The sequence below is a fragment of the Sminthopsis crassicaudata genome, chromosome 6, assembly GCF_048593235.1.
Source record: "Sminthopsis crassicaudata isolate SCR6 chromosome 6, ASM4859323v1, whole genome shotgun sequence".
Taxonomy (NCBI): domain Eukaryota; kingdom Metazoa; phylum Chordata; class Mammalia; order Dasyuromorphia; family Dasyuridae; genus Sminthopsis; species Sminthopsis crassicaudata.
In genome coordinates, this window is record NC_133622.1 from 22,139,082 (window position 1) to 22,153,178 (window position 14,097).

At 34.7% G+C, this 14,097-nt stretch overlaps 1 long non-coding RNA gene across 1 annotated transcript in view; it reads right to left on the bottom strand.

The window, feature by feature from the left end:
- The window catches only part of LOC141546268 (uncharacterized), a 77,673-nt gene extending 64,355 nt beyond the window's left edge, over positions 1-13,318 (bottom strand). Inside the window, exon 1 of the long non-coding RNA XR_012483264.1 lies at positions 13,151-13,318. This is a non-coding gene — a long non-coding RNA (uncharacterized LOC141546268). The remainder of the gene's footprint in view (positions 1-13,150) is intronic.
- Positions 13,319-14,097: the final 779 nt, after the last annotated feature.

The window sequence follows — 14,097 nt, forward strand, 5'->3', positions numbered from 1 at the left end:
TTCTCTTCCCTCCTCTTCCCTCCTCTTCCCTCCTCTTCCCTCCTCTTTCCTCCTCTTCCCTCCTCTTCCCTCCTCTTCCCTCCTCTTCCCTCCTCTTCCCTGCCCTTCCCCTCCCTTCCCTTCCCTTCATAACTCATAATTGCTCTGTTCTCATGCTACATTTCAAGGCAATTCCTCCTCACTCAATAGCCAGTGAGCTATCCATTGGGCTAAGTGGGTACTTAACAATCCTCTACTTTACACTTCACACCTGTAAAGAAGTTCACGCCTGTAAAAGAGTTCAAACATTACAAGGACTTTACACCTTGAAAGATGCTTTTCCATTGCTTCTGTAAGGAGTTCCAAGAGAAGGATTTAAAACTTACAGACAACAGAACTTTACAAGTAATATAAAAAACAGTATAAATGGTGTTTGATCCAAATCCCAACTCTGAAACTTCACTGGCACTGTGACCGTGAGCAACACAATTCCTCCGTAGAATAAATCAGAAACCTTCCTTTGATTCTTTTGAGAAATCTTCAGGACCGATGTGATTGTCCAAGTTTCTATTACTCTCCCCATTCTGTAAATATCATCAACCTACCTAGAAAACTCTCAATGAAGCTTTTCCAAAAGAAAAGTAACTATTACTAAAATGGGCAATATCCAGTCTTCATTCATTTTATTTGTTTCCTGTACTAATAACTAAGATTCATCTATTTAGTGCTCTAGCAAATTTCATAGAACACTTGAAGTGCTCCAGAGATCAATACAATTACTTTAGTGAGTCTGGAAATTAAAATATTTGGAGACTTGTGCCATTGAAAAGGAATCCTTCTTTTGTTTCGAATCCCTGCCAGACTTCCTGCTTCACAATGCCAAACACCTTAGGTGAGCTTATAGCTCCTTGTAGTACACCTCACTTGATCTCATTACACAGCACATAATTGAACAAAGTTATCTCCAGAGTTCCATCTGTCATTTTATTTTATATTATTTTATCATATGCCTGGCAGAAATTTTACTGGAGAGCCTTCAAAGACAAATTTATTTTGCTGAGTCCGATTGTTTTTTTTCTTTTTAATCGATAAGAAATAAATACTGAAGGATCTTATGTTTTCTAGTAATTCATCTGAATGAACATAAAAATATGGACCGCCACGGAAAATCACCCAAGAAACTCAGTTTTTCCCCTTCTCATGTTTTCATTGATGTCCTTAATACTTGCATAGATCATTCTGAAAAGGTTGTTAGAGAGGTGAAAATGTGATGTATTTGTCACTAATTGATACCCTCTTCCTTTGCAAAAAACTACTGAGATGTAAAGACAGACCCTACCATATTTTCTATTCTTTTAGAATCTTACCGTACATTGACCATCAAGTCTTAATATCCTTGAAAGTACTCTAATTTTCAATACAGAATATATCCTTTACTTTCTAAGGAGCCATGGACACTTATTCAGAAAATACGTGAAGTATTTAGAAAATAGAGCTCAAATGTCTCAGAGATACTTTAATGAGGATGAGAAGGAATACCGACACACCTTTCATTTTTTCACATGTTATCAAACTCTTTCTAGCTTCCATATATTCTCCTAGATTATCCACTTAAGCAAGTCCCTTTTGGTTTATTTTCTCTTTACATAATGATCACCTTTGTTTTTCCCACCTCCTAGCAATCTCACAAATTGTACTCTGAAAATGACCTTGTATTCTCCACTGGTGTCTCCTTGATACTACTTTTGATTGCCATCACTTGGCAAGATGATGTATCTACATCCTGAGGCAGTACGCAGTTCTGAACTATGATACGGCAGATCTGACTCAGAACAATATAATGCCTTTCACTACAGATTGGAGAAGGATGGATAGTAGAAATATTTGACACAAAAAAGCAAATCTTTGTGAAAAAAGGGTTAAATCATACAACTGATATGTAATCAACAACCACTTTCTTTCACAGACTTAGCTCTTTATATTCTACACCTTATCTACAATACACTTCCAGAATGTATTTCCTACTTTCTTTTTCTATTCATCTTGGGCCAGTCATAACTAAGAGGAGATGACAACAGTTTTTTTCTTTTTCTTTTTTTTTTCCACAGTACTGGTATTGAAAATGCACTGGAAACCCTCGTAATCCATTTCTAGGTACAATCAAATGAGCTTACCACTTAGCAACAATAATTAAAATATGAGGCTCTTTCTCAATTACAGCCAACTCAACATAGCCTGCATCAATACATCAAGAAGAAAATACAGCATCAAGGTCTTCAGAAAATGTTAGATTAAATCATGATTTGTTTTCCTTTTTTTCTTTTTTTTCTTTGTTTCTTTTTTTTTTGTTTTTTTTTTTTTGGCCATGTACAACTTGGTTATTATGCAGAATATATTCAACTTGGTGTCAGTAACACCAGACTTTTAATGCTGCCTTCATTGCTTAGTATAGCTGTGTTACTAGGCAAGTCATATGATATCACCATCTCAGCTTTTGAGTCCATAAAATGGGGATAAAAATAACACCTACTTCATGGGATTGTTGTAAAAGAAAAATTACTTTATTTATCTAACATTCTTTGCGAGACTTTAAATTTTATGTAAATGTCACCTGTTAAGGATTTTTACATCCAATAGTTCTCTCATACTCCCCATATAAATATACCTTGAAAAATTGATTTGAATGTTACTTTACTTGCCTTCCCCTAAACAGAGATTGTTATATGTATACCATAAAACACAATTTCTAGTTATTGAGGTCTCCACCCCTGAATTTCAGGACCTAAAAAAATCCCAAGCAAAGCTTGAAATCACCTTGGACGGCCCAATTATTCCAGCCTTTGATCAAATCTTGGTTGAAACTTGGACTGTCCATTTGGATAAGCTTATTCAGATCATGATTTGGATTTTGTTTTCTCACTCCTCAGGTGGTAGTGCCCTTTGCTATACTCCAATAACTCTCTAATCAATTGCCTAAGGGAATTGCCATCCAGGACCATCCACCTTCCTCATTGTTGTTTTTCTTGAATCAGTTTTATATAGCTCTCTCTCTCTCTCTCTCTCTCTCTCTCTCTCTCTCTCTCTCTCTCTCTCTCTCTCTCTCTCTCTCTCTCTCCATATATATATATATATATTTAAATAGAAGCCCTAGCTCCACTTTTATCCATTTTCCATTTTCCAAATTGCTATATTATTCATTTTCAGCAAGGTTTTAGTTATTACAATCATATGTAGTGTCTTTTCATATTTATTTCTCCTCTTGATTTGGTTTTTCCTTTGGCTTTCTCCCTAATCAGTCGATGATATGAAGCAATTCAAAGAATTGATTGTAAATTGATTTCTATGTTTACAAATAGAACAGGAAATAATTATTTTTGTTAAAATATAGTCAATTTCATTTTTATGTCAGCTCTGGGGCACAAAATGTTAAGTGACAACCACAGTTTCAAAACTATTATATGTCACAGGCAGAATAAAAGATATTCTAAGACCATACAGAATACGATATATTACACTTCCCTTCTTATCATCTCAAAAGTAAATCTTCCCTTATGAGTGCCTACCATGTTAACAGAGTTAAGGGGTAATCCAGCCTCCTTGATAGACAAGATTTTAATTTCTTGATGGATTCTAGATGCTTGGCATATGAATTTCCATCCCATTGTTTTTGAAAACTTTATGATTACAAACCTAGCTCTTTAATATATATATATATATATATATATATATATATATATATATATATATATATATATATATATATTTTTTTTTTTTTTTTTTTTTTGCAACATCATTACATATACTCTCATTGCACTTCTTCCACAATAGAAACACTCTAAATTATACATATGGACTTTCTGAGCAATTTTGAACTTGTAGCAATGAAGCATTTATGACTTATTTTCTCAGATGTTTTCCCCTATTATCAAAGAGAAAAAAAACTTCTCTTAGTAACCCTCACATACATTTGCTTCTCCACTGGGGGGGAATCGAGCATTACTGCTGTTAAATGAAGCTATTTTGTTTGTTCTAAAAAGTAAAACTTGTCACTCAAAGTCTACAAGTCTGAGACTATAACTCGGTTTCTTTAGTTCCCAAGATCTTTGAGGGTCCTATGGAGACAAGTGACCATAACCATCTGAATGCTAATAGATTTTCCCTGTATTTTCGGATAGACCATAAGGAAAATCTCTGTTTCAAGAAAGACAGCTAGGTGAAGGCTTTCCAAAATCCTCAAAACAAACCCTTGGTCTTTTGGCATTTCTACTGAAATTTCTGTCCTCCCACTTTTTCCATTACACTGTCCAGAAATATTGTGTCATACCTTGAATCCTTATGATGTATTTCAGATTTTTGTACAAATGGCTTCCTACCTTTTGGGGGTGATAGCTTCTGACATCTCAGACATCTCAGATACAACAGAATGCCCCAGCCTTCTCTTTGGGCCCATTTCCCATTCAACTAATGCTTCAACTCCACAAAAGAAAAATACACTACTTCTAATCCCTCACTAACAGATTCTGGGATGTGGACATAATACTCAGCGATAAAAACTTTCAAGCTATAGATTCTTTGCCTTCTAGCCATGTCACCACAGGAAATATTAGTAAAGCCTTATTGGTATGCTTTGAAACAATCTGTTTGCCTGTGAAAATGCAGTGGGTGGAAGGCCTTGAACCCAAAAAACAGAGCTGCTCTACCATTCCTTATTTCCAGGCTTTTTGTCTGGTGGTATCTATATATAGCTGTATTGGCTGTCTTGTTCTTTTCAATAACTATTTTTAATTAAGCAAGATGCATAAGCATTTTAATTAGCTATTTCAACTATGTTATTTGAGAATTTTTTCCTAAGAAGGGGGAAGGGGAAATAGTTTTATTCCCTCTTTATTAAATTTGGGAATGGTAAAAATCTCGTAAAAATAAATTTGAAGAGATTAGGATAATTTTAGACATAGCTATAATAGATGCACAGATTATTCCCACTTACATTTCTCTAATCCGGTGAAGTATTTGAAACTAATGAGGTTAAGCCACAGAATTTGCAAAGTCTGATCCTGTGTACTCACGTTACAGTGACAAAGAACATCTATATTAATTCTGATGTTTCCTGTCATATCCTGTTATGATGTCATTACTTTCACTCAACCAAAGAAGTCTCCCGTAGGTGAACATTTCTGATATCGTGCTACAGATAGCATGAACTGATGTATGAAACGTAAAGGGACGCAGTACCCCAATTTCAGTTTGCTAAATTGTGAGCTTCCTCTCTATTTCTAGCACCCAAGAGAAAAGTGTAAGCCATTTTCTCTATCACAGAGAAAGCTTTTCTCTCTGTTCTAATTTCCAGATATTTGCCATTTTACCAAGGTTGATACATCGGAAGAATGGAACCGAGGTCAATTGGTTGACGTGCCTACTGTTAAATTTCCAGTCTGCATCTTTATGTTCCAGATACGGTCAAATACCACAAATCAAGACTTTATTTATTGTTTTGATGACTATTAAGAGTTAAGAAAATGAGACACCAATGTCAGTGAAACAGATGAAACTTAGAAGTACATACTGCTGTGCATTCTATTGTTAAATATTTACCAGGATACTCTTGATCATCTCTATTATTTATTCTGTCTCTTCTGACTCTTCAATTAAATAACCACTTTCTTACTTTAAGATCGTACTCCCTCTCGTTTTTAGGATTACAGTATCCTCATTTACTGTACTCTTTCTTCTCTCTAACTCATTCTCTGAAAACCTGCCAAAGTGTTAGTTTTAAAGCACAGATCTCATCAAGCTACTCCTCTTCTTAAGAAGTCCCAGAGGCTCCAAACCGCCTCTTCTGTTTGCTATTTAAAGTTTTTCATATTTTGGTTCCTGCCTGACTTTATGCCTTTTCAGTTGCTCTCCCCATGTAGCTAAGTAAATCCCTTTAGAGCTCCCCGTATACAACATTCCACATCCCATCTCCATGCCTTTGGATACACTGTGCCCCGGCCCGGAATGTACTCACTCATCACCTCGGCCCCTTCTAATGCATCCCTTCCTTCAAATACCAGCTCCCACACAAGGTTATTCTTGATCCCCACAGCTGGTGCTTACTCTATGAAATTATTCTGCATTTACATTACACATAATAGATGTAGGCTGTTGCTCCTCAATAAAACATAAACCCTAGGAAGGCAGGAATTGTTTTTTAAATATTTATGATCCAAATGACTATTATTGTACCTGTCACATGGTGGTGCTTAATAAATGCTTATGGAATAATTCATTGAATAGTTCAATTACCACTCTTTCTAAATTTTGTAGCCATAACTTTTTAATTCTTCACCATGCTTCCTGAAATTCTACATATACATATAATCTAACCATGCAACTAAATGTTTCAATTGTGCTACGTTAGAAATGTGAAAAAATCTAGGTGTGGGAAGTAATATAAAGCTAAAATTTTTCTTCAGTCATTATTTTTATTCAGTAACATTTCAAAATATTCAACAATTAGATAGCTCCACATTCAGTAGGTGTAAAAGCCCAAATTAAAAACAAAACAAAACAAAACCTTCCAAGACCATTTCCTTTTCACCGTACCACTTCACAGTTAATAGAGATATTATATTTCTTCTGAACAGTTTATACCTCTACTCTGTAGGCCTCTATGAAGGTATTTCTTTTGATATATCTTTCTCACCTAGGAAGTAAAGTTCTTTCTTATCCTGTTTTCTATCCCTTAATTCCTTTTTTTGTGTGATTCAAAGTGAACAGACCGTGGTTTGATGGAAAGGGTATGTACTCTTAAAAATTCAATATCCAATGATTACTTACTTTATGACCCTAGCTAAAGCATTACGTCCTCAGGTAGTTAAGATCAGAAGACCTCTCCTACTATTGCACAATATAGATGTACTATAAATATATGTATATATATATATATATATTATTTATTTATACCATTTATTTATAATATATAAATATATATATACTATATATATACTATAATATATAATGTATAAATATATATATACTATAATATATATATAATATATAATATAGTATATATATATATAAATATACTATATAATATATATATATATATATATATATATATACTATAAATAAATGATGCTTCCATTTATTTAAAAGACAAAATTCTATGTAACTATAACATAAGATTCATCTTATAAATCTGGGTCCCTATTCCATTTAGCCACTTACAAAGGTATATTGACTTCCAAAATATATAAACAAATATTAAAAGAATTTCCCTAATATATCAGGACAGACTTTCCACTTCCACGTTGGTCTATGTCCAGGGGAGAGGTAAGGACGTTCAAATAATCTTGTTTACTACCCAGAGTTGGATTTACCAAGTCAACACCCAAAGCACCCAAATCTGTCATTGCTGTTGGATGAGTTCTTATCTCAGCTACCACTAGTCTGGAGCCCTAGAAGTTACTCTAACACATCACTCCTTTCTTTCTAGACTACAGAACATGAAGATATCTGAGTACCTTAATGACCTTCTAAAATCTAAGAGGTGAGAGGCTCTAAATGACTTCATATAAAGCAAGCAGTGTGGCTTAGCACTATAACTCATTTTCCCTGTTCCCAAAGCCTCTCTCTTCATTGCATTTTTTCTCCTCAAAACGTATGAACAAAGAAGCCAGTTCCATCTTCTAAGGGCTGTGTTAGAGAAATACTCAAAAGTACATAGACCAAGACTTCCAGGTCTTTTTAAAATGGTTTATCAGCATATTAAAGAGTCTCCTCTTCATTATGTGGTTAACCAACTGTAAGTTGTTACAGAATGTCATGCTCCTGATCTCCAAAGAGCTTTCCTTTCTGATGATCATGAGTCTCTTAGAAGCATAACTCCCACTTCCATTATGAACCCCCATCATAAGAGGTCATTAGCGGTACCCCGTATATGACCATTCTGCTATTTCCTTATAAAGTCAGAGGTAGACATTGAAGAAAAATATACCTAACTTAAATCAATGATATCTATCACAATTTTGACAATGGATAGATAACTCCCTTTTAGAACAACAATAATTTCTCCCTTACTATTTCATACTAATTTTCCATTAATATTTATATTAATCATATTACTTTCAACACTGTCATGCTTCTCTAAGTGACTGCTTCTCTAATCCCTTATATATAGTTTTATTTCTTTTTTTTAATAATTCACCAATATTTTTCTCATTACTTCTTTTTAAAATATTATCATCGCTAATTTACTCCAAATTCTGCCATCTCTTCAAATAAAGCCCTCTCTATTACCAATCCTCTGCTGTCCCTACCCTATTTATCATGTTATATTTCCTTGAGTACCTACACCATACAGAGAGACAGAATGTTGAAAGCAAGCTGAGAACACAAGGCAGGGAGGGTTGTAAAACTTTGCTGGAAGTGAATTGAGTCATTCTACTGTGGACTCCATGGGTGAAGGAGAAACAATGCCTTTTCCTCCAGTACCACATAAATGACAGGAGGCCACGACTTAGGGTTAGTAGGATTGAGATATTTCAAATAGAAGCCTCTGCTCTGTGGCTATTTTTCTCATTTCTAGTTAAGTCTGTTTCTCTTTCTTTTTCTATTTTTTTTTTTTAGTTTCATTTACAACTTTTCTGCTATTTTCTATTAAGAAATCAAACGCTCTTTTGGAAAAAGGAATTCTGTGCCCTGAAGAGTCTATTGCAATCACCTGTAGGTACTCTAGAGAGGCTCCTTACACATATTAAAAGACTATTCCAATTAATTGCTAAATTGGATAGCTCCATAGCTTGATAATATAATTAAAGTGGCTACTCTCTATCATAATGGTGATTGCAGCCTAGTCAGATTTCATCCTAGTTATCATTTTTGTCCCGACCCTACCATAAAACCTCCACATGGGCTGTTCAAAATAGCCTCGGGACTTTCTTCTGGTAGTGTTGATATGGATTCTACGGATGGAATATTCGCTCACTACATAATAGACCAATTCTCTTTTCTATTCATATATTTATTAAATACTATTCTGCTTTTTTCCTTCTAATTCTTTGTCGGTAATATGTGCCACCTCACTAATAACCACAATGGCAATTCTTTTACTCTTTGGGTCACCCACAAGTGTTCTTTCTTAAGGGTTAATGGTATATCCTATCTTTGCTAACAATTATGGTAACTGCATAAGGATGTGAAAGGTAGGAACCTTAGTTTTAAGGGTTTTTAATTTGCATTTACTTTTTAGTTTTAATTGAGTACCAAGCAATATAGTATACTTTATTTGACCTTTTCAGCTTTAGACCCAGTTTATAATCTATCTCAAACAAATGTTCAAGATAGAAACACTGTTGAACCAGTACTGGTTTTCATTCATTTCATCTTTCTGATGTAGATTGTTAACTCAAATTCTTTAGAGGTAGAGTAAGGATCTTATTTATGATTTCAGTAAACATTGATTAAGTGTTCATTATTACAAAGTACTCCATGAGTCATTGAGAATATTAAGGAAAAAAATGAAACTTTCCATGTTCTCAAGAAGTTTATAGTCTGTTGAGAGAAACATTTATGCAAAGAAATAAACAAAAAATACGGATCTTAACTCTTACACCAGAACTCAGCTCTGTGCTGATGTGTACTGAATCCAACATTAGAAGCTACCACCTAAAATCTTCTCTCTTTTTAAATTGTATTACTTCCATTTAAAAATGAGCCTTGACAATATCAGAACATAAGTCATATGATTGATTTGGATAAAAAGGATGTTATCCAATCACTTAAACTTCATTCTCTGCCTCTATCTCTGTGTGTCTCTCTCTGTCTTTCTCTCTCCCTCTCTTATACCATGCAATCTTTATTTCACCCCACAGAAAATACACATCGCCACAGATTATCATGATTATTTCTCTACTCCGAGAACATTCCTCAATACTACAGACTTCTCATTATCGCTCATTGATTTGGAATCCTCCCAGAAGGTAGACACATTTGGCGTTGCAAACAGAGAGACTCTGCCATTTTCTTAAGACTTTTTTTTCTTGGTTCTTTATGTCCTCAGCACTTAACACGGTGCTTGGCACAAAGTAGCCAGTTAATAAATCTTAGTCATTTGCCTGATTTTCATACCATAGACCTGCTATAGACATATCCTGCCATATGGTTCTATTATGAAAACTTACAGTCCAGTTGGAAGGAAATAGAAATAATACAAAATCTTTATATTTCTCATGTCTTTGCTCCAGAAAAGACCACCTGATGACAGTGAATGAAGGAAATAAGCAATTATTAAGTAGTTATTATATGAGATCCACTGTACTAAGTATTTTATAATTATATCTTCATTTTATTATCATATCCATATCCAAGTTGATACTATTGTGGCCCTCCTTTTACAGTTGAGTAAATGGAGGCAGGCATAATTTAAGAGACTTGCTTGGGGTCACATAGCTAGTGAGAGTGTGAGATCATATTGGAACTCAGATCTTCCCTGACTTTAAGTCCTGTACTCTTTCTGTTACAGCACATAGCTATCTCATATAATTCATAGGTTAAACACGTTTTATTTAAGGCATATTTTTGAGGAAAAATAAAGTCTACATTTGGACCAATATAATACATTGCGTTTTGTTTTCAAGACCAGACTAAGATGGGTTCCCTCAACTCACAGAAGCTCTCTAATCAAGAGTATCAGTTTTATTAGGTTAAGTATGATAACTTACCAGTTATAACTATAGCTAGTATTCATATAATGCTTGAATGGTACAAATTGGTTTATCTATTTTATCTTAAGTTTAACAGAAACCCTAAGGGGTGGATACTACAGGTAAAATCATCAACTTCTTTATGAAATGGGGAAGGTATATCTATCTATCTATATATATATATATATATATATATATCTATATATATATTGTTGGAAAAAGTTGTATTTTCTTGCCTCCAGGTCTGGGCACTATCTACCTAGAGTAGTATTGCCCTAAGGATTTGTATTCATCTCTTTCTCCCCTATTTAAAAGAAAAATCCTTGGGGTTGATAAATACCAAAACCTTGTTCTATTGACGCTGGAACTGATCAAATAGTTCATGGTAATATCCTAGCCAAAATGTATTGCATGATGGTTTAAGCTCCATTGCTATTTTTCCACAAATAGTTCTCTCTATGAGATCCTTTTCTCTATGTAAGAAGTTAGGAAAAACCAGGAATTCCCCTCATGTCTCCAGAATGCTGGTCTGGGGGAATCAGCAATTACACTATGCAGAAGGCAAGGATTGAGGAATTTTACATACTTTTCAAGAAGCTTGGATTAGGGAACTCTCACCACTAAGAACACATGTTTCTTCTCTAGAGCACCTAAGTCTCATAATGAAAGTGTCTTTCTAACAGTATTAGGACAATGAAGATAGCATCTGGTAACACTCTTCATGGGTTACATGGAATACATAAACTCACATAACTCTTTGCCCAAAGCAGTTTTATTGTTACCATCCAAGTGGGGAGAAATATACCCTCTCCCAGGATCCATTTCTGCTCTTAACTCTGCTATTCTACATGATATTCTCTTAAAAGAGCTCCGTGGCATTCTACAACTTAATGCAATCAACTCAATATCAACTTTATATAGGATCATTAGACAATGTCACCTTGCGTAAGGGTATCCTGTATAATTTTGAATCAGGATTGGACAACAATATTGTCTGAAACTTTAGGAAAGCTATTTTTAAAATATCTTATTTGTTATTACTAATCAGAGAGTTGACCAGAATTGTATTGGTAATTAAATTTTTCTAACACTTTTGTCTAATTTGTGTGTGTGTGGTTGTATGCATGGAAGATTTGGGGGAGGGACTGGATTACTGAACCTATATGGAAAGCAGGCAAGAGTCTGTGTGGTGGAGACAGAGAAAGTGTTTTTCACTTGGTCCCTCATCAACATTCAGACCCTGTAATGTTCTGAAACCAGGATGCAGTCTGAACAGGTTCTGAACCTATAGAAATGGCCTAGGGGCCTTCTACTTTGTATCGCATTACTAAATGTAATTATGATATTTGGAAAAGAGATTTAACAATATATTTTACATGGCATTTGAATTTATTTCCTGTTATTGAATTATTATCTTTTTATTTGGGAATCTCAGCATAGTGTCATCTTATCAGTCACAAATACATAAATATAGCTATAGATAGAAAAATAGAGATAGATATATAGTCACTGATAATATAATTCTAATAACTGAGATAGGTATTAGTCAATAAGAACATGTTTCTCTGATATCTGAGGGATAAAACTCAATCGTTTTCAATGTTATTAGTTATATATAAACAAGCACAAAAGAAAAGTAAAAGAAAATTCTGCTAGCTACTTTAAAATTAAGAACTTGGGCCCTGAAAAAACTTAGTTTCAGCCTAGCAAGAAACTTAGATGGAGCCCTAACTCATGTTCTAACTTCCCCCTCATTTTGTATTAGACATGCGTGGAGATATAATGTGTAAGAATGGTTAGAGTTGAATTCAAAATTAGGCAGACCATGAGTGGAATTCTGCTTTTGACATGTATTAGGTGTAAAAAGTCACTGGACATTTGCACGCTCCAGATTATTCTCTAAAACTATATAGTGTACAACGAGAGAAACTATTACTGTGGAAGATTTCCTCAACTGACAGTTCCATACATGAATGACATCCCAGGTCTGGTCTTTAAAAATACATTAAGTAAATATATTAAATATTTCTATATTTTTTAGACAATTACATAGGTTCAATTCCCAGATTATCTCTTCCCAATGATCTTCCTCCATGCTTCCTTTTGATATTCACTTTTACATTTATAAATCACATAAAATTAATACCTGATAAATTTCTGATGCATTCTTTTCAGTTTTAGTTATTTGAATCTGTGACATCCATCTAGGACAGAGACTTTGTTTTTTCTCAACTTGATGTCTTGACTAATATCCAGAGAAGTATAAAAGAAGTACTTAATTCATTCTTCTGAAATCAAATTGAATGAGTATGTTCTGAAGATAAAGGAAGAAGCCATCTAGTAATCTCTTCAAACACTTCTTGTCATTGAATTAAGAATCCTACCAAGTAAACCTCCATGGTTCCCTTCTGCCATCAAGAACAAAAAGCTCTCACTCTGTAATGACTTCCCAATAAGGTCCCTTTTTATCTTTCTGGTCTTCCTACCTTTTTTCCGCCTCCATGTAACAGTGACAATCTTCTTGCTGTTTTTTTTGTTTTTTTTTCATACTGTACTCCTTTTCATTATACTCTTTTTAACTCCGCAGACAGTTCACACAGGACACTGTGCTTGTTTTTCACTGACTGGTACCCATGGTTCCCTATTGGTTCCCATCTACTGGTTTCCATGGCTTCTTTCAAGACTTAGCTACAATTCCACTTTCTACAGGAGGCCTAGCTACCCCACTCCCAAGCCCACTGCCAGTGCCTTCCTTCTAAGATTCTGTTCAGTTGTTTTTCAGCTGTATTCTATTCTTTGTGAACCTATTTATTTATTTATTTATTTTGTTTTGAGGTGCAAACATACTAATGCTTTGCCATTTTCTTCTCCAACTCATTTTACATATGAGAAACCTAAGACAAACAGAGTTAAATGATTTCCCCAGAGTCACACAGCTAATAAGTGTCTCATGTCAGATTTGAACTCAGGAAGATGTCTCCCTGATTCCAGGCCCAGTGTTCTATCCACTACAACACCACCCAGATGCCCTTCCATCTAATCTATTTATATGCATATCTGTTTTCAAGTTGTCTCCCCCATTAAAAGATGAGCTTTTTTGACAGTAGGAACTGTGAGTGTTTCTGTGTGTAAGAGAGAGAGAGGGAGACAGAGACAGAGACTGAGATACCGAGAGAGACAGAGACAGTGAGACAGAGACAAAAGAGAGAGTCTGAGAGTATTACCGGTGCTTGCCATAGCGACCTGAGTGATTGTCATAAGTTTGTATGACTGTAAACTCAATCTTCCATGAATTCTACTAGGCCACAAAATTGAGGACTTACACCATTGTCTTAAAATATACCATATATGTCGATGTGGGGTATTTTCTATGTCCATCTTTCCTCTTTCCTAGTCAGCACTGGTTCCCTAGACTGCCTTCCCCTCAGAAGCA